The sequence below is a fragment of the Protopterus annectens genome, chromosome 6.part1 (genome assembly GCF_019279795.1).
Source record: "Protopterus annectens isolate FY-2018-M chromosome 6.part1, PAN1.0, whole genome shotgun sequence".
In the NCBI taxonomy this organism is placed as follows: domain Eukaryota; kingdom Metazoa; phylum Chordata; order Ceratodontiformes; family Protopteridae; genus Protopterus; species Protopterus annectens.
Window position 1 is genome coordinate 171,542,552 of NC_056738.1, and position 22,985 is coordinate 171,565,536.

General features: G+C 38.6%; 1 protein-coding gene across 1 annotated transcript in view; it reads right to left on the reverse strand.

Moving 5' to 3' along the window:
- Window positions 1-22,985, reverse strand: part of TTC21B (tetratricopeptide repeat domain 21B) — a 3,240,027-nt gene that overhangs the window by 607,210 nt on the left and 2,609,832 nt on the right. The window lies entirely within an intron of this gene.

Sequence of the window (22,985 nt, forward strand, 5' to 3'; positions counted from 1 at the left end):
CAAAGCAAACAATTCAAAAATTATTTACTAAGCATATCAGATTAATGAACTACAAGTTTTCAAGATATTGTGAGTAAAATTAAAAATACTATAGCAATATACTTGTATCCACAGTGGACAGAGTTATAATTGCATACTTCAAACTGTACATGTGGTACAGCTATACAGATTATTAGTTGTCAGGTGATTTTTTAGGCAGATTTGAATTGTTGCAGGTTGCGGGAAGTTTGTTCCATGCCTTAGAGATGCTAACAGAGAATAGTGAGTCAGTGTTATTTAATTTATTAGCAACAGTTAATTTAAGTTCTGACGATTTGGGGTTATATTTGGTACATGCGATTGGATGAGATTTGACAGTGAGGGTATTTTAAGTGGATAGTGAAGTATTTTGTGTGGTGTGAATAGCTGTGAGAGTTGTAATATGTTGAGGATGTTCAAGCCAGTTGAGGGTACAGAGCGCTCTGCAGTGGTGGTAGTGGTTTGAGAGACTGCAGCCAAATTGGCTAATTTTGTTGCTGGTGCTTTCTAGTTTGTGTTTGGTGGGAGAGTTAAGATTTGTGAATATTGTTGAGGCATATAGGAAGGTAAGGAGGAGAAGGGAGGTGGCAACAATTTTTTTTTACTAGGATCACTTGGTAGGTCCTTTACTCTGTAAAGGGCTCCTAGTTTGAAGTCTTTTTGACTGCAGAGTTAATGTGCACACCAAATTTAAAATTTTTTAACACCTAGTAATTTTGCATTGGTGACCCTTTGAATTTTTGTGTTGTTTGAGGAGATAATATTAAGGTCACTGCAATTCTGATTTATGTTTTTAGGAAGGAATAGGGTAGCTTGGTTTTGTTGGGGTTTAAGAGCAACTCAAATTTATTTAGCCAGTTTTCTATAGAGTTGAAAGCTACCTGTGGGATGGTTTCTAAGGTGGGGAGATATGAGGCTGAACAAACTAATGTGGAGTCATGAGCATACTGTATTATGGCGAAGAGTTTTGATTCTTTGTGCATGTCATTAAAGATCATATTTAAAGGCACAAAACAACCTTTTGTTTTTGTACAAAAAAGTGTTTGCATGCACACACATTTTTATACAAAAACAAAAGGTCATTTTGTACCCATGTATAAGAAATCATCTTTTAAAGATTGCTTCTGAATGCAGAAGACTAAATATAGTAAGCTGTGTTTATGGCATTAATATTCTTGCCACGGCAGGGGTCAATTGCATCATTCTGGGTTCCAGGTCTAATTGTATAGGATTAGCATAGGTAATTGTAAATTAGTTATATAATTACCAAACTGTTAAATTAACAGTTTGGCAAAAAATAATTATTTGTTTTTACTGAACTGTTTATTGAACAGTTTGGTAATTACATAACTAATTTACAATTACTTACCCCTAGGCCCTGGGGAACTCCAGTAGTGACTGGAAGGAAGGTGGAGTGGGAATGATTCCATGTTACAGACTGGGTGTAATTGTTTAGGTAGCCGGTGAACCAAATAGTTGAGAGAGTTGTGAGGCTTGCATGATTTAGTCTTTGGTGGAGGAGTTGATGTGAAGCCATGCTGAAGGCATTCGACAAGTCCTAGAAAATCGTGCAGACAAAATTACCTGAGTTTTTACTTTGATTAATGCTATATAGGAAATGTAGTGGGGCATTTTCAGTGCTGTGGTGGGGTCAAAAGCTATGCTGTGTAAGATAAAGTAATTGGTTATCAATGCTTCTCAACAGGCTGGCTCAACTTTCAAACCACTACTCAACCTGTTCGAAAGCTCAGTCTGACAAACTGAATGATTCTTACTTTCCATTCATCTCCAAATATTTTGGTGTTCCTCAGGGTGATACCTTTGTTCCCACGTTATTAACCATGTTTATTTATAATAATACCCAAAGTGGTGGATCAGGGAGCCATAGTTCAGCAGGCAGCTGGCTCTGCCCTTACATGCTTCACAAATTCTCTCAGTAAGCTACTGGTAAAAACACACAACTTTCACTAAACTAGAGGCCTGGCTCATAGAATCTCAATTAATACTTAAAGTAAACCAAACTAATGAGCTTTGCTAATAACATAACTCTCAGTACTACACCTATTCTAGTCTCTGTAAATAACACTACTCTGGAATAAGTTAACTACAGGGGGGGGTCATAATAAAAAAAATTTAAATTTGATCTTCATATCCACTACTCTCCAAGGAAGATTAAACAAAAACTTGACATGTGTTATCTAACCTCTCAGTCACAAAAGCAGCTTGTACAGCCACTACTACTCCCATGCCTGCCTTATGCGTGTCTCACTTTAACCATTATGTAAAAACACCTTTTGCACAAACTGCAAAGCTTTCATAAGACAAAGATTTGCTAACTGGCTTAACAAGCAGTGCACATCACTGCTCTGCCCTACAACTACTACTACAATGGCTAGAACTCTGTAATCTCCCCAAGTTCAACCAGATAAAAATATTGCATAATACTCTTTACTCATCAGACAGACATCCAGGTATATGCAATCTTATTTCAAAACATACACCTCAGAAACAAGTCTGATCACAAGATCAATGGCAAATCACCACAGCTAATAACCACTACTGTGATTGCCTGTATTCATGACTGCAAACTAGGAGCAATAGTAGAGTCCCCAAATGATGTGGACATCCTACAAAATGGCCTCACTTTGACAGATGCCTGGTGTCAGAGCCATGGCATCAAGCTTAATGCCGAAAAGTGCATTGTCATCCCTTTGGTAAAAACTCTGTACCCATGAACTACCACATAGGCAGCAGTCTACTTAACACTGATTGTGTGATGAGACCTTGGGACCCAGTTGGACATTAGTCTCTCCTTTGATAATCACATTGCCACAGTAGTCAGGAAATCCTTCTATGTGGCACACCTCATCACAAAAAGGTTCTCATCCAGGAAAAAATAAATCATTGTTCCCTTCTACTCGACACTCATTAGACCCATTACAGAGTACAACACCCCTTTTGGAATGTACCTCACAAGACATCTGCAGCAGCTGGAAAGGCCACAGAAGTACCTCTCAAAGAGGATTACTGGCCTCAAACAGATGCCCTACTCTGACCGTCTCAAAAAACTCCAGCTTTACTCCGTAGCATACCGCCTACTCAGAGGTGATCTCTGCCTAACATATAAAGCTATGTCAAACCCAGAGCTGTTGGACATGCTACACCTAAAGAAATCCCAATCCCTCCGAGCTACATGCTCTAGGGACCTAAACCTTGTCACCACAATAAACAGGACATGCTGGAGGGATAGATTTCTGTCCCAGAGACTTCCCATACTCTGGAACAAGCTACCCATCTATGTCAAGCAAAGTTCCTCATTAGCACTCTTCAAGAAAAATCTTGATGAGTGGATGGGAAATAGGAAATACACCCTGGAGATCATTTCTGTGGCTCTGCTCAACAGGGTCACAGGAAAATAACTTTCTTGGGTGGCGTAAGTCAGGGAACCTTGTTGGCTAGGCTTACTTAGGCCCTTGAGCAGATAGCCAAGTACCTACCTATGCACCTATAAAATCTGGAACTCCACGTTTCTTGCATTAAGAGCACAACCAAATGTCAAAACCTCTCTACAATAGTAAAAAGGTACTTCCTATCTGCACATACACTTCTTACCACTGACACAGCCTTACTCGACAATATAACATAGTTATGGTATCATGTCAGTATACCCTGCTTAACTGTTCTGCATCTCACAGCCTTTGTGCAATTATTGCTGTTTATTCCACACAGCTAAAAGCTTGTACAGCATGAAATGTACTTTTCTTTTGAAATGTCAAAGTTGTACTGTTGTCTTAGTTATCTTGGTTATCTTTTAATGTACTGTTAAAACCAGCATACCAAGTCCAATGCAACTCACAGACAACCCCCAGGCCAGTGATGGTGAATGTACGACACGTACGTCAAAGATGACACATACCACAATGTTTTGGGTGACATACCAGTGATCACCAACACCCAAATTACCAAAGACACTGCTTTTGCATTCATTGCTCATGTGAAGTGCACTGAATTATTTTGTGCAAAGAGATTTTGACACCCCAAATCCAAAAGGTTCACCATCACTACCCTAGGTCATCCCATGGAACACAGTGAAGTACACACATACACAACTGCATACCTGAACACCACCAGGTATGCAAAAGGAAATCCACAGTAGTTAGTGATTTACAATCTGTTGAATAGCAGACTATACTGTGGATTTGAGAAGGAAGTTGAAGGAGTGAAACAGCAGAAAACATACTATAAAACACAAGTTACAAGAATACAACAGCAGACAACATCCTAAGAACACAGCTATGCACTACACAACTGCCAAGGAATGGAGATGAATAGCTCAGTCTGTGGTTTGTCAAAGACTGAAATTTAATCTTCATTTTCTGCAATTTCAAAGATACTATGCAATGGGAAGTTGGTGTTTTACAACCCTGATGAGGTGAAGAAAAAGTGCAGTTCTGTTGTTTATCTACCATGACAACTGAATGTATCCTGGGAAGGTTTATCATAAGTCTGACCAGTCTACAAAGTTTCAGACTTCTTCATCACACACCATATATCTACACTTAGCATAAGAGGACATGCTAGTATATGAATATACAAACATACCAGAACTCAGAACTCAGAGTGATCTTGCCCAAAATAGGGAGGCTGAAGCCTAGAAATCCAAGTAAAGCCATTATCGGAGGAGAACAGGGGAGAAAGATACTTCACCATAGCCAAGGAAGAGAATAAAAAGGGGGGAATGGAAGGAAAGTGCTAGTACAACAGTGACTATTCAAATATTTACTGTTATAATAAGTAAACTACATAACTGCTCTTCATTAAATCACTGTTGTAGTAGAAATTACATATGGGATGGCTGACAATGTTCAGGAAGACAGGGTGGATAAAAAAGGGTCCAGAATCCTGGATTCCCCACAGAACAATCCCGGCAAAGCCTGCTCTTGCTCAGGAAATATAATCCAGCTTTTAATGTTTGGTGAAAGCATAAACTGAGGATCAAACTGCTGCTTCTATTACAGACTTCTGTGATGGCTTAGTGGTTAACTGCTGTGACTATAGTATACAGGGTCCTGGGTTCAAGACGTGCAAGGGCTGTTTATTTTGGGAGGGTGGCCTAATGGTTAAGGTGTTTGCCTTACAAACAAAAGGTACAGGGTTTGAATCTCACAGGGGATAACTGGCTAGGCTTAAAATGGCTCGCAAGGGCAGTTAGCTTAGTACTAACCTATGAAAAAAGATGTAGAGTCCACACTGTCCTGGAGAGCCCCATATGTGGCAAGTGCTCAGGTATAATGAATCTTGACATTCTGAGGTAGATTATTGCCACAGATGGAATAACAGAACCAAGGTGAATTAGAAAGCTACTTAGAGATATTTTACATTTAAATACAGATGGTCACTTTTTCTTACCTTTTTAAGACACAAAATATTTATTGATGAAACATTTAGTTTTGTCCATATAAAATCTTAGTTGCCTGTGTATATGTTTGTTTCAGAGTCAGGGTATAACACAAGAGGCTGTATATACTGATTAAAGATCATGTGTGATAAAAAAGTCTGACTTACCTAAAAATCTTGCACCATTACTGCTCTCATTATATTGCTGATCCAGTAACAATCTGAATTAACAAGCCAAAAATTACCTCTTGGCAAAAAGCTATTTCTTCCATAAAAAGTAATGTTTCCCTCTACTGCTTGCATACCCTCCTTTGACCTTCATCACCATACTAAGCATGCTGATGCCATAAGGTTTAGAGTGAAGGTAAATTTACTTTCTCCAGTTCTACTTCTAAACACCTATAAACAACTAAAACATAGACATCAAACACTAGGTACCTTGGTAACACTAACATTTAAGGAATACATTTAAATTCCTTGCACATTTATGTCATCTGGGTGCCAGACGTGTGAACATTTTTTTATTCTCCTTGGCATGTACTTCCTTCATGGCTCTGTAGCCACAACAGAAATGTAAAGCAAAAAAACAAAAAGCATTAAACAATGACATATCCATTTCCCCTTCTAAAGTAACATACTGATAAAAGTGGAAATGGGTATGTACTTCAAAGTCAAGAAGTTATTAAACTGAATTGTAGCATGGGTGGAAACCAAGACAGGAAGCTTCCACTAACAACCTAGCTTCGGTGAGTAACACCCATTACAGGTGCACACTAAGAATAATGAGAGGATTGGCTGTGAAGCCACTTTTCTACACTTGTACTGTCACATAAAATCATTAATTTATGTGAAAATGGAAGTAGCACAGCCACTAGCCATTAATAAACTTCTAAGAAAAGGTGAAACAGAATGCAGATGCTACACTTCATTTTGACACACTGCAAGTGATCCCTAAGAGAAATTTCAGAGACAACTTTAGGAAGAACCATAGCAGGCTGCTCTAAGTTGAGCAAAAATGTCTTCTGCTTTAAAATTGCTTGCTACACTAAAAGTTAAGGCAAAAATAGTATTTCTGTACTGGCATCCAGAAATGCAAGTAAAGAAATTAATGCATCTGCCAACTGAGCACCCTAACACCTTGCTCGTAGGGTGGCTGTCCCCTTTGCCACACCCTAGCTACCCTTCTGACTTTAGGCATAAAAGGAAGGCTTTGTTCTAAGACTCCCTGTGAAAGGCGAAAAAAAAACATCCATTAGAACCTATAATTAGATATCCATCTAGCAGAGGTTAAAATTACCAGCAGGGAAGTTCAAAAGGAGGTAAAGTTAGCTTTTTTTGTAAAACACAATTCAGATCCCAAGAAGGAGCCACCTTTTTCTTTCATGGTCTGATATGCAAAACCCCCTTTAAAAGTTGTTTGACTGGACACAAAGATGAAAGGGGAGCAGTGACAGACATACTGAAATGGTGAGAGGTAGACTTTTATCAAAGGGTATACAAAGCTAAAATCTGAGGCAAGGATAATCAGATGTTTTTCTTTTGGGAGGAGAAACTCTTGGATCCCTCAGCTTTCTTTTTGATATTACCTTGTCATTTCTTTCTGAACTGTTGCTTAGCAGTGTTTTTGCTGACCTGATCTGAAACATTTGCAAACAAAATGGTCCTGGGATGGAAAGACAGTTTCTCCGAAATTTGAGAATCAGATATAAGAATAACTGCTTAACCCCCCCCCCCCCCCCCCCATGTTTACCTCTATTCAGGTTTTTGAGAACTTCATCAGAGGAATTACCAAATAAGAAGTCCTTATCCAGAGGAGTATTTAACAGATGGACTTTGACACCCTCTGGAAATGTCTTCTCATCACAGTTACTGTAGCAGCAGATTTGGAAATTGCATCACAGGTACATTAGTAGTATGCTTAGTCACCTAAGATGCAGAAATAATCATTTCCATAACATTAGGTAGGCAGATTAGTAGAATGTTTAGTCACTAGAAATGCATAATTAAGCATTTCCATCACATGAGATTTTTTGTTTCAGAATTCAGTATATTTTCTAAGTTTGTAGTGACTGTCTTATATTAACTCATTAATTGGACAGCGCAGTGGTGCAGCGGTAGCGTCGTCTCACAGCAACAGGTTCTCTGGTTCGATTCTCGGCTGAGGTGCCTTCTGTCGGGAGTCTGCATGTCCTCCTTGTGTTCGTATGGGTTTCCTCCCACATTAGAAAGGCAAGAATCTGGAGCATTTCTCCCCGGAGGCCCACTGAAAATTGGCTTTGTTCCAAGTTGGACTTTCCCAGTTAACAAATGTTAAATAAATAATAAAAATAAAAAAAAAAAAAACAAACAATACAGACAAAAAATCTTTAGGCACATGACTTTAACAACTGATGGCCTTGAAAGCTAAGGTGGAAGTAGTATATACTTTTTTTAGAATACCTATCAAGGTCCATGGTCACAGTAGCCACCAAAGGGTATGCACAACAAGGTTCCAAAGAAGCAGACTGATGGCTCAAGGGCTAAAAATGTGCCTCAGTGGAGTCATCGGCCAGAGATCGTATGAGAGTGGTGGATGTATGATTATTGTCAGTCCTCTTCCTCATCAGCTTTTTCTTTTTTCTTACATGAGGGTGAAGGTACACTGCAGTGGAAGACAGTGATATGGCTGCTTTCACTAATTTCAATAAATGTTCTTAAGAAAGACAGAAGTAGACTAAACTCCCTTCCTAATGGTCTTCAGGGTAAAAGACTGACAGAACACAACCTAATATTGCGCTCAGTTCTCAAATGAAAGCACGCTGCTAGAGTTGCTTTACTTTAAAGAAAAAAAATAGTGTAGCATTTTCTCCCAATTGAAAAAAATATATACTACTATTTTTAGGGAAGTTAAAACATATGTATGCAGGATAACACTCTAATCTGGGAGCATAAACACTGAGTAGCTGGGATCCCAGGCATGACACCCGGATATTAATTATTTAAGTTCTACAGTTACATACATGACAAACAAAAGGAAATAAAGTATTTGAAAGAATTATTACTATAAAAATAAGGGATTACTGAAATAAGAAATGGTCTTACTTTAACTGGTAAAAGATTATTTCAAGCCAACAAGAATTGTTGTGAAAAGTCTAATATATTATGCTGATTGCAAAGTATGCAACATTGTGTAGGTTCTTAAATCCAGTGCGCTATTATAGATTAACCATACACATTCTTAAATAACACAGGAATGAGTGGCTGCCTGCAAGGGTAGACTATTAGGACAAAAACAGAATTTGGATATAATAATGCAAATCGGCAAGTATCATGGAACAAAACCGAGAATGTAAAATAGTTAAACATACACCTCCCAACTTACAGATTGAAAATGCATGGTTAAAGAGCAAATGGAAAAAAGTAAACCAGTGATTCAGATCAATAAACTGTGAATGTAGAGAATGTATATATGCTGCTGTGATATTGCTCTTTGTGTACTAAATGGTAGTGTAGACAGAGTAATATGTTAAAATAATAGTCTATTGTGACGAATAAAGCACAGCTGGGTAAGTAAATTTACTGTAACAGTAGATGCTCAAATGAACACTGTTGTAGTAGCCTTAAATATGCAAATTACATCGTGCCAATGATATAACAGCCAGCCAGCTTCCAAAACTTCAGGGCATCTTCCATATATATAAACAGTTGGTCAACACAAAATGAGCTGATTAAAAAGACAGGTTTGGGAGCCAAGCCCTTCAAAGCATTCATGGCAACAGACAGAGGGAGACTGAGCCCTGAAAGGGCAATGCTAGGAATAACAAAAAGTTAGTGTCTACATCCTGGCATAAACGACACACTAAAAAAAAGGAGGATGGAGGAAGAGAGCGGCTACTGCATATCTACTGTTAAGGTAAATTTACCTACACAACTCTACTATGTTCATCATATTGATCCCTGCTGCAGTAGCCTTAGCTATACGGGTAGACCACCCTAGCTTACTATTCTTGGGAGGTGGGAGATGGAAGGGTTCAGGATCTCCTGGAGAGTCATCCTAGCAAAGCCTGATCTGGACCTAGAGAAGGAATGAAGCTTCTAATGCCTTATGCATGTATAGAGGACCAAGATGCTGCTACCAGAATACCTCTAGAATTCAACCCTTTCCAAAAATGCACAGACGAAGCCAAGACCCTGGCAGATTGAGCCTTAACCCTACCTGGAATAGTTTTGTTATGGTGATTATAGCAAAAGGGAATATCCTTAGACAATCATATGGAAATAGCCTTTTTTGAACTAGGTTGTCCCTTCTTCTTAACTTCACAAGAAATGAAAAAAAAATTATCTGAAGATCTGAAAGATTTACTTCTATTGATATAGTGCTTTGAATTGTTTATGAATATCCAAGGTATGGAGTGTCCTTTCTCCCTCAGTTTTAGGTTCAGGAAAGAAAATGGAGAGATGGATAGTTTGGCTTAACAAACTTGGAGAGCACTTTAGGCATAAAAGGATTAGTTCTTAAAGAAACCCTGTCTCTGTGGAAAATGAGATAAGGCTGACTCACCATAAGAACTTTCAACTGAAATACTCTTCTTGTAGAAGTCAGAGCAATCAGTAAAACATTTTTTTCAATTTAACAACCTCAAGTCAAATAGATTAGCTTGTTCAAATGCAGCAAGTTATAGTAGATTCTCCAACAGAAAATTAAGATCCTAAGGAGGGGCCATCTGTTGTCTTGGAGACCTCTTATGCAAAATTCTTTCAAAAACATTTTGATATGACTATTCATTGAAAGAGGAGGATCCATTGGGCAGACATGCAGAAATGACCAATAAATAAACTTTAACAGAGGACTAAGAAAGACCATAGGACAGAAACACCAATCCTGAATGGTTACTGGTTATGTTGTTGGCATGAACTAGACACCCTTTTCCATTTACTAATATATGATTTTCTAGTAGTATCTGCTAGACATCTTCAACAAACAGATGTCTAAAGGGAATTAAGACCCTATCATCCAGGCAGTCAGTTGAAGTTAATTGGGGTCACAGTGTATCAAACACTCCTGATCTTGTGTGGGTAGATCTATACTGTAAGGAAGCTTTTAGTACTTGCCCCTGTCTGTTTCCAAAGGTAGGGAGGATCACTGTGCCTGGGCCAGAAGGGAGTCACCACAATGATCTTTGGTGATTCCTTCTGAATTTTAAGTACCACCCTGGATATCAAAGGAAAGTATGGAAAAGCATAAGGGGAAATTCCTGTCCAATGAAAGGAAAAGGCATCTGTTTTCCAGGCCTTCTTGCATGGGGCCCTGGAGCAGCATCTTGCCAGCTGATTGTTCAAAGAGGAGGCAGATACAGCTACTTGAGGAACTTCCACAGATTGATCAAATCTTGGAAGACTCCCTGATCTAGTTTCCATTCATGAGGGTCTGCCCTTGTCCTGCTCAGCTTGTCTGCCACACAATTTTGCTCTGACGGAATGTATGAAGTCTGTACAGCAAGACTGAGCTGTGAAGATATATCCCAAGATAACATGGTTATTCTGCCAAGGGGGTACAACCTAGTTCCCCCTGCTTGTTGATGTACCGCATGACTGTGATATTGTCTGCAACAACTTCAGGAGGTTCCGAGGACAAAAGATGGTTCAGAGAGATGAGTGCCTTGATCAGGGCAAGCATCTGTTTATATTTATGTGCTTGTATTTATGTGGGTGTCCCACTCACCATGCACTTTTATCCCTCCTGAAACTGCTCCCCAAGCAAAGTCAGAGGCATCTGTGGTGACTGGTTGTTTTGGAGCAGGGTGGGAGAAGGAGAGACCTGATTTAGCAATATTTGCTGTCTCCACGGAGTGATTTCTCTTCTGACTAACCCTAGCACTAGGATTTAAAAAGACAAAGGATGCTGGCACTGGAATCAAAGAGAATTCAGATTCTATTGTATCTTTCTCATGTGGAGAATTTTGAAAGGTATACAAAAGGTATAAAAAAGAAACATAGACATGGAAAGAAAACGAGATCTGATATGGTGCAATGTTTATGCCAAGGAGAAAGCCAAATTAATCAATAAAAAAGAAAAAATATGGATCAAAATATATATTGAAGAGAAATACAGGCAAAGGCCCACAGACATGGAAAAAATTACAATTAAAAATAAGAAAACAAAAGAGAAATGTACAAAAAAAGGATCAGTAAAGCAGATGTTAAACAAAAAACAAAAAGAAGTTATGGATTAACTGCAAAGCGAAGGATTTAGTGTGGAAAATCCAACATGGGTAACATCTAAAGGAATAAAGGGTCACCAGATTAAGAAGCAGCAATCATGTGAAGATTTGCCTCATGGTGATGCTCTGCAGCCTTCTTTAGAAGACCAGTAAGAAAGTCCAGTTGAAGTTGCACAGCAAGGGAAAGAGCAGGAAACTGTGTGAAATCTGATACAGGTAATGCTGTGGAGTGACGGGCCAAAGGGTTCCAATATGAAGGAGCATCATAAGAAGAAGGGTGCGTCTGAACAGGATATGTCATACAAACATGTTCTAGAACTTTCTGTGAAATACTCACAGGGAATGGAGAGCAAAGTAGATGTTTTAAGTCCAGAAGAAAATGATTTAAAGGAAGACCATTTTGATCTAATAGGGAAGGATAAACATATTAAGCCAGATGAAAGCAACAGATTAAAGAAAGACCCAAAATGTTAAATGATTGGTGAAACAGATGAATACAGCCATTGTGACTATTAACAGAAAGGCATTTGGTATAACAGAAATAAATAGAACATATTACTGTGCAGCTAATTAATAACCAAGTGCTAACACAAAACTGTAAAGTAATAAAGGAAATGAAGGGAGCAAGAAGGCCACCATGGAAGCAATGAACAGGAAAAAAAACATAGCTATTAGGACAATAAGTATAACTGTTAGAAAAATATAGAAAAGGATACAGATCATCAAAACTACTTAGAAAGATAAATATGGTAAAAGCAATGCACAGTATTAAAACAGACTACAATCTATCATACACTATTACCAATAGTGAACTAAAAATATTACCACAAGCAGAAACAAATAGACGATATATCTACTGGTGAACTCCATAACCCCAGTAAAACCAGTAACAGTTAGGAGCTCTTCCAAGGCAAACTACCTTTCATTAAGTGAGTGTTTGTCAAAACTCAATGCCCTTCCAAACCCTGGGAATACAACAGCCTATGCTGAACTGTTCTCAGAAACTCTGTACAACCATGTCAGTGCCTGCATAGAGGCTGCTGTATCTACCAGAAGTAAGCCCAAACTATCTCCAGAAATAAACTGCCCTTGTAGCATCCTAAATTAAACCTGATATACAACAAAAGGAAAACAATTATGACAAAAATCAGGAAGGGTAATTTCCATAAAGATAAAAACTTTCATCAAACTGAATAGGCCACTAAGAGTGCTAATTAGGACAGGCAAAGCCAACATTGAGGTTAAGATAGCCTCCCAGGTAAAGGATAACCATAAGGCCTTCTTCATCTATGTTAGAAACCTCAAGGTAGCACAGAGCCCTGTGCTGACCTGGTTGGTTAATGGTGCCACATTCACAAAGCCTGCCAATACAGACAACCTGTTAGCAGACAACTCCTTTTCAGCTTTGCCCCCTATCTCCCCAACCATTCCCCAAGAAAACATAACCCCCTGCAACTATAACTAGTAAGCATGTACTGGCTGTACTCAGTAAAGTCAAGAACACAGTCTCAATGGGCCCCAATAACATCCCGGGATGCCCCCTGAACAGTCTAAACAAGCACTGAGTCACAAGAATAGAGGGCTGTGATGGTCATTCCCCTTCATAAGACAGGACCTTCAACAGATCCTGGAATCTACAGAAGTCTGTCTAATTTAATCTGCAAAGCCATGGAAAGAATTATCATGGAAATTATCAACAAGGACATTTAAGACTCAAGACAGTGGATCCATCCCAGTTTTGGCTTTGCCAAAGGAAGGTCATGCTTACCGAACCTGGTGGACTTCTTTGGAAAGCTCACTAAGGCAATGGATGAGGGTAAAGCTGTGCATACTGTCTACCTAGACCTAGCTAAAGCATTTGATATAAGACCAAATTTGGGCAATGTCAACAAATGTATGGAATGAGGCAGAAATCCCCTCTATAATGCACTGGCTCATGAATAGGACTCAAGAGGTTAGGACTGGTGAGGCCACCTCCACAAAGAGCTCGGTCATTAGTGGAGTCTCTTCATGGCTCTGTGCTGAGACCACTCCTCTATAGCATCTACTTCTCAGAGGTCAAAGCCAAAGTTAAAGGCCTCTGGGTGACCAAATTCACTGATGATTGCAAACTGAGAACAGTCACTGAATATCCCCAAGATGAGAACACCCTTCATGAAAGTCTAACACAGAACACAGACAAATGCTTGGTACCAAGTTCATGACTTAAAGCATTACAGTACCTTTTGGGAAGTCAGCCATTAGAGTGACTACGTTATCTATAATATACCTCTTAAAATTTATTCAGTAATTAGAGATCTGGGAAGTCATATAGATAGTAATCTAGCCTTTAAGCAACATGTGTCTAAAGTAATAAAAAAAAAGTTCTTCTAACTTACTCAATTTATAAGTAAGGGCATGGCATCTAAGTGCAGAGAGATCATTGCACCACTGTACTCAACCTTCATCAGACCCATCACAGAGCATAATGTCCTCTTTTGTATGTACTTGACCAGACACTTGCAGCAACTGAAATGTTTACAAAGGTTCCTTACAAAAATAATACAGGCAGTAAACAAAATGTCTCATTGAGACTGACTGCCTCAAAGTCCTGTTTCTTTACTCTGTATCATACAGAGTACAGACAGGTGATCTTTGCCTGTCGGACAAAACATACCTGGACTCTGTTTTGCACATCCACAAAACAAACAGCATCACAGTTACTAGACCAAAACACCTAAATTTTGCTTGTGACACAAATAGGATATTTTGGAGAGACACATGTTTCTCAGAGAATTCCCATTCTCGTTCATACGAAGCAGGAGTTCCTGCTTAACCCTACTTAAGTGCAACTGGGACCAATGGATGGCTAATCGGAAATACACCTCTGGTATGGCATATATGTTTCTGATGGACAGAAGCAGTCAGTAAATCATCCCCTATATAAATCAATATGTGGATGAAATTTGGGTTACACTGCGAAGCTTATAAAGCAGTGGTCATTAATCTAGTATACATATATGAACCTAGAAATATAAAGGAAAATGCAAAGTAAGCAATTCACTTGATGACCCAAAAAGTTTTATACAGAACTGGAAAACAAACAAAATGAAGAGAAACACCACCAAAAAAAAAAGAAGAAATAGATACATTGTGGAGAAATATTTACGAAGATCCTGTTGAATATAAAAAAAGATGCAGAACAGAGTTCTAATGTAGTGGATATGAAATGGGATGAAGTAACAGCCAAAGAAATTGAAACAAAATTACGAAAACCTCCTAAGTAGAAAACACCAGCCCAGAGACAGTACTTAACTTCTGGCTAAAGGTATTAATACATTTACACAAAGATATAGCCCTAAATAAGAATTATTTATATGAATATTCTGAACAGACACCAACCTGGTTAACAACAGGCAAAATGATTCTTATACTTGAGTAAACTTGCCAACTATATGCCAGTAACCTACCTCCCAATAATATACAAATTATATACTGGAATTAATGCAGACAGAGTTCATAGTCATTAAGAACTCCATCATGGAAATATAAACACAAGGGTAATAAAAGAAAGCCATATGGAATAAAGAGCCATTTTGCTAAATATGGCTACAACAGAGAACTGTAAAAAGAGAAAGAATCTAAGTATGGCATGCATAGATTACAAAAAAGCATTTAACCGCATCCCACATTCATGGATAAAGGAATGTTTACAGATGTACAAGTTACACTCACACTGATCAATTATATTACAGTGGATCATAAAACAATAGCAAACCACTTTGAAACTGAACCAAGACAAAGGGCAAATTATTATCCCAGGTATAAAAGTTCTAAGGGGGTATTATTCCAGGGTCATTCTGTTGTTGTTTTGTCTTACCCCTTAACCCATTAAACTGTTTACTCAACAGAAAGGCCATGAGTGCACAGTTTGGTTCCCATCAACCAATCTTGTTTAAAGACATTTTCTTTACATTTTGTGGATGACTTAAAACTGTATAGTTCAGCAGATAGTCAGTTGAAAGCACAACTGCAAATGGTTATAATTTTCTCAGATGATATTCATTTGGTCATGATAAATGTGCATAAGCAACATTTAAAACAGGAAAGCTGCAGCTCCAAGAAAATATCAATCTGGGACAGGAATGGGATATAAAAAAACTTGGGTAGGAGGGAGTATAAATAGTTGGGAATAAATGAAGGACTGGTAGTAAAACATGAACACGTGAGAATAAAATTTAGTGAAGAACACTTCAGAAGACTAAAACTAATACTGAAAACTGCCTTGCCCTCTAGGAATAAAATCAAAGCTGTAAAACAGTTTGCTCTTCCAGTTCTAATTTGTGGTTTTTTTTTGGGGGGGGTGACTGACTACCCCCAAAAAGTACTTGAGCAGTTGGATAAGAAAATATGAAAAATGCTTCATGCTTACCAAATGGAATATAAAAATCAATGTATACCAAGACTGCATATTCATTTTTATAAGGAAATATGTGCCTCCTCAAAATTGATTACACCTATTGATTTACAGTCATGGGACTGCATGCATATCATCTGACCTCATTCCAAACATAAAGATTTAAAACATGAGGAGAAGTCATCCAAGATGCCATCTTTGCTTAGTTTAGCAGAACCATTCTAGTGTAAAGCAGAAATAGAAATCCAGCCAGAAGTAGAAAAAAATTAAGGCATTGATTAAATGTGCTTAAAAAAGAAAGAAAGAATATGAGGAAAAGGATCAGATGAGAAGAAAGGAAATGTGGAAAAATTCATAAAAATGGTGGCATGGCAAGTACAGAGATCTCCTGGAACAACCTCATGTTAAACAAGATTTGATGAAGCAATAGTTAAGGAGAGGTGAATTGAAGCCAAAAATGATAGATTAATAATGGCAGCCCAGATGTCAGGACTATATACATGTTGGTTTTCAAAGTCCATTGAACATCTGGGAGATGCAGACAAATGTAGGTTCTGTAAAAAAAAAAAACTGGAAACAGTCACATATCTTTTTGCTGGGTGTGATACACTCATGGCCAAGGGCAATATACTGAAAGGCACAATAATGTGTCAAGACTGTTGCATTGGGGATTGTGCAAACCCTACAATACAGAAGTAGTTGAGAAGCACTGGAAACACGAACCACAAAGCAATATACAAAATTATTAAGTTTATATCGCATGAGATTTTCCATTATCAACAGTTCATAAACAGATGCAAGAAAAAACAGACATAGCAGCCCGTGAAAAATAAATATATAAAAGTAACATTCATCACTGAAACTGTGGCACATGGTGATTAGTGTCTTGCATACAGACAGACACAAAGTCTTAAAATATCAGGATTTGCAGGCAGAAACTACAGCAATGTGGAAAAAAGATACCCAGTTCCAACAGTAGTAGGAGCAATGGGTCTAATAAAAAAAAATTTAGTCATACCTAGATATGGTACTAATATATGTAACCCTGCATGAATTACAAGAGGAGGCAATTCTTGGTACATTGTGGGTGCCAAGAAGAGTGTTCTTGGCCAACAACAAAGACAAATAATACTAATTTCATGAACCATAATCATACCCTAGCTTAGGAAAGGGATCAATTCCGGTTATGGTATTACAAACCCAAAATGCTTGGAGAAATCAAACCAATGGGAGTCTTGAGAGAGGGATTATAAGATTCATTGATGCTATGAGACCCTAAATACTGAGGTACTGCCTCACAGTGACTGAAGTCTGAGTGGAAAACTTTAGGAACAGATCTAGATATGGACCTATGTTTTCAGGAAGAAGGAAAGCTCTTTGAACTGCGATGGCTAACTGATACCCCACAAGCACAATCCTGTGTGAAGGAGTCAAAAAAGACTTTTGAATGTTCTATTGAAATCTCAGCTTGTGTAAGAAATCTCTCACCCAAGTGAGAGATTAGAGACACTTTAAAAAAGACTTTGCAAAGCTAAGCAAGTCATCTAAATATCGAAATATGTGGATACCCTTATCCTGCAATGAGCTATAACTGAAGCTAGACATTTTGTTTACACTCTAGTGGAGAGTCCAATGGGTAAGGCAGAGAACTGATAATTTGATCCACACACACACATATACACACAAAAAAGCCTTAAGAAATGGCCGATGTCTGGATAAATAGGGATGGGATGACAATCATCTTTTAAATCTAGTGTTACCAGGAAACTTAAATGAGGAAGAAAAGGTAACTGGTTGTGAAGTGACAGCATTTTGAAAATGGGAACTATCAAACAGATTTAGGAAAGAAAGATCCAGAACTAGTCTCCAAACATTTTCTTTCTTTGGTACAAAAAACATTCTTGAGTAATAGCCCTTCCCACCCTAGGAAGGAGGAACTCTTCCTATCGCTCCCTAAGACAGCATAGGTTCATAGGTTGGTACTAGGCTATCAGTTCTAGGGCCTATACAAGCCTAGCCATAACAATTCCCTGGCTATTTCTTCCCACACTATTTACTTCCCTGGACCCCTGTCTAGCAGGGCAACTGACATGATCCCCGGGGTGCATTTCCTTTCTCCCATCCAATCGTCAAGGTTCCTTTTGAAGAGGACCAAAGAGGCACTCTGCTTGACATGTATGGCCAATCTATTCCAGAGTCTGGGGAGTCTCTGGGTCAGGAACCTATCCCTCCAGCATGTTTTGTTTATTGTGATGACAAGGTTTAGATCCCTGGAGCGTGTGACTCTGAGGGATTGGGATTTCTTTAAGTGTAGCATGTCCAACAGCTCTGGGTTTGACATGGCCTTGTATGTTAAGCAAAGATCGCCTCTGAGTAGACGATATGCGACAGAGTATAGCTGGAGTTTTTAAGGCGGTCAGCGTAGGGCATCCGCTTTAGGCCTGTGATTCTTTTAGTGAGGCATTTCTGTGGCCTTTCCAGTTGTTGCAGATGTCTTGAGAGGTACATACCAATTGGGGCATTGTATTCTATAATGGGTCTAATGAGGGATGAGTACAGTGGGACAATGACCTCCTTTTTTCTGGATGAAAAGCCCTTAGTGATGAGGTGTGCCACATAGAAGGATTTCCTGACTGTTGTGGCGATGTGGTTATCGAAGGTGAGACCACTGTCCACCTGTGTCCCTAAGTCTCTTATCAAACTTTCGGTGTTTAGTGTACTGCCACCTATATGGTAATTCACGGATACATGTTTTTTCCCAAAGGGGATAACTATATATTTCTTGGCATTGAGCTTGAGCCCACGGCTCTGGCACCAAGCATCTGTTTCTGTAAGGCCCTTTTGTAGAGTATCCACATCATTTGGGGATTCAATAATGGCTCCCAGTTTGCAGTCATCTGCAAACTTTGTTATCCAGAGTCCCTTAGTGTTGGCCTGTACTTCAGAGAAGTAGATGCCAAACAAGAGCGGTCCCAGGACTGAACCCTGAGGTACTCCACTTGTTACTTGTCCGAAGTACATTGAAGGACAGGGAGAAACAAAATAGTCTGGTCTGGTGGATAAGGAATTATCACCTGGAAAGGAAGGAAGGATTTCCTCCCACTGTCATATGTAATCTTGATTAATGATCTTCAGACTATCAGTTACCAGAGAGAGGAGATTCAGATGTTCTAGAAGGGAAAAGGGACTGCCAGGGTATGGTGGGGGAGGTAGCCATTCTGACTTGTTGGACTGTCCTTGGTTTTGGGGGAGGTCTTGAATTATTTTTGGAACCCCCTGCCACTTCTTCTTAGACATCTATTTGCTAAGACTGTTTATTTTTTTTATCAAAATTGGATGAGGGGTTAGAGAATCCCGTAGAAAATTGGAAAAGGAGGCCTGAAAAATCTTGGAGATGCCCTGTATCAACTTACCCCTTTTATCACACTTTTCGATAACCTATCCAGCAAAGGACCCAAAAACAAAATCTCTATCTAAAGGAGAATTAAAAATCTCATTGTTCACATCATCTGGGACTTTTGAGAATGTAGCCAGGCAAACTTTCTCAAAACAGTACCAGTGGCCATATCAACTAAGTCATACACATATACACTCTAACTAATGCGTTGTGACTTGTAAAATGGAAGAAACTAAATACTTTAAAGCAGATCTTTCATCATAAGAAGAAACTACAAACAAAACATTCCTCATACTTTCACAACTAGTCAGAATAAACTTTAAGATATGAGCCTGGCAATGCAAAATTCTGAAAATCAAAGCTCGAGAAGAATGCACTTTTCCCCATACTTATCAATGACCTTTCCATCCCTGTCAGAAAGGGTAAGATTGGAATTAATTAAATGTTTAGCAGCAGTAGGATTAACTAAAGCTATAACTGCTAGGTCATGTTTCAGAGGAGTGTATATGCAACTTAAAAATTGAGTAAATTTATAGCTTCTAGCTACCTTTTCAGGGGCAGTGGTTTAACTATCAGGAAAACCGCAGCAGTGACACACACTGAAATGCCTTTTGTCATCATTCTTAGTATTTTCTGAGGGACAGTGTTTTCCCACTAAAAACATTGGCACATTCTGGAAACAGTCTCAGAGAATGCAACCCCCCCCACACACACACACAGGGGAGAATCAGAAACTGAGGTCTTCTTTGAGTCTAAATCAGAAAACTGAGGGGAACACCTTTTATCTGTCCCTTCATCTTCCTGTCCGGATTTAGAAGCTTAAATCTCTTCCAAGAAAAGAGATATACCTCTTTCTTTTACCAGAAGACATCTTATAAGAAGGATCAACAGCCTGAATTAAACCCTGAGCCAGATCCAGTATACTCCTAAGGAAATCTGAGGAGTAGATACATGTTTTGTTTTCTGTTTCTTTGTGACAATTGTTGTTTGGGATATTTTTGCAGTGATCCTAATGATAATGGACATCAGCTGGGTATAACAGCCCTATGTTTCTAATGCTTAGTCAAACACGCTGCTTGTGCTGTGCTGATGAGGTCATAACAAGGTGGAAATATGCATATCCACAGCTAGTTGGGTTTGGCTTTATTGGCCTGAAATTGTCCATTAAAACGACGAAACAAGTAATGGGCATTCAGAATCATCAATTAGCTGAAACACCTGATGTTCATAAGGATCATTTGCATACATCCCATGTGCCTCTGATACAAGAGGTTTGGGAGGTGACTCAATGGAAGTTCTAGCTTTGCTGGAGTTTTCATTTTGTTTCTTTGTGACAGGAAAAATAAGACCATCAGTGTTGTTAATGGCAGCAACAGCTTCCCCTGGGATGGGCACAACATTCTGACTAAACAAGGAATAGACAAGAGTGGCTCTCCCAAGCCCATGGAGGGGACCCCAAAAAAAACCACAGGAAGTGGCTAACCCCCAGGTCCATAGTGACTGTAGGTGTTACACCAGAGAGATCCAAAGGTGGTCTGAAGAACAAGCAATGGCCACAGCAGAGTCACCCACCTGTGGCTGAAGCAAATTGCTAGCCTGAGGTGGTGGCAAAGGCTCTTTGTTTAACTTTTTCTTTTTCTGTCTAGAAATAACCTTGGCTCTATATGAATGTCACTGTTAAAGTGACACCCTGACCCCACATGTAAAAATGGGGAAAAAAGGTTGTGGATGGATGGAGGAAGGGCTGACTGTAGGACTGGCAGCTTGTTTCATGGTCAAAACAAGCAGCAAAAGCTGTTAAACATTTAAAGTCTTTAAAAGTCACCTTTTTCACACAAAAACACAGTAAATTTAAAACATATTGACATTCTCAAAAGTAAAATAAACACAACTTCTCCACAGTAAAAATAGTTTTCAATTAATTCAAACAACTTTTAAACTGACATGAAAAAAAGTGTGATCCTGTTTAAAAGTACAGTTAAGTCTTGTGACATGACATTATGTTAAAACACAAACTCCTAACTTAAAATAACTTTTCTAAACAGGAAAGTAAAATAAAACAAAATGTTTAAATGTGGAAGGCTTTTCCCAAAAGGAAGAGTACAAGCTGATGGTTGATCATGAAAAGCCTGCAAAGGAGTGCCCTCTTCAGTGCCATGAAAGCCTAAAGGATCTGGCTCCCAAAGTTGTTTTTTAGTCAGCTCAGCCCAAGCTGGCTGACAGGTTGGGTATGCAGAAGGTAACCTAAAGCTATGGAAGTCATCTAGCTGTTATACACTTAGCAGGATGTAACCCATATAACTAAGGATACTGCAGCAGAGATCAACACGATGAATGTCTACAGACTGGAAAATGGTGCTAACTAATTCAAAAGAAAGTGTTACATGAGGTGCCTATGGCTCCCTATCTTCTACTGGGAAGCTGAGCATTTTGGAGAAAAGAAAGCAGTTGAGAAGGGGCATATAACTAACTAATTCAAAAGAAAGTGTTACATGAGGTGCCTATGGCTTCCTATCTCCTACTGGGAAGCTGAGCATTTTGGAGAAAAGAAAGCAGTTGAGAAGGGGCATATAACTAGGTGAAATTAAATGTAAAAGACAACGAGGAAGGATACTTGTAAGAATAGTGACAGGATTGATTGGTTAAACTGCTATGGGTAATTAAATGAGTATTAACCAATCAATAATGATTACTCCAGATAAGGACAGAAACCTGAAGGAACATTAGGAGATGAAATTAAAGGACACCTATGAATTACTATTTGGAAGTACAAACTGGGCAAGTTTGAATGGGATACTCAGCACACACTGCCTAAGGGTAATACAACAAAAAAGTCTGCCTGTTTTGCTGGCTGTGTGTATTTGAGGAAAGTATGAAAGAAGCATCATGAAAAACTAGGACATGGATAAGATATTAAAAAGATGACTAGACACAAAAAGCATTAAAATAAAGATTACAGGGTTCATAAACAAAAATTTAATTAAGAAGTATAATATTCAGCTTTTGTTTAGGACAGAGGGGATTAAACAGGTGATGTGTATAATTATGGGTTAATATTGTTTGAAAATGGATGACAATAGACTGGAATGTGTTACAATTTAAATGTGGACTAGTTATGCCCTAAGAATAGCTAGTCACTGTTGGAACAGGAGAAACTCTTACAGCATCTAAATCCGTGTACTACTGAATATATTTAAGTTAGCAGTTAATGGGAAAAGAAAACCATATGAGTTTGCACATATATTTTGTTGCTTTCTATGACAACAAGACTATTATACGAAAAATGTCGTGTGTGGAACAGAAGAACGCATGGAAAAAAATGCACTTGAAAGAACTGTTGGTAAAAAAGTAAGGGACTTCTAGAGAAATTTCCAAAGAGAAGGGGAAGTACTGTGAATATAAGGTCAATGCAACAACAAAAATTAATTCTGCTAATAAATGAAATCTACAGCAGCTTTCCATGAAATGCATAAAACTACTTATTTCAAGAAGTGACTGTTAAATGTACACACTGGGTTTTTCTACAGTAGTAAAATAATCCTGTGTAGAAAAAGTTTGATTTGGCAACTTGCACAGC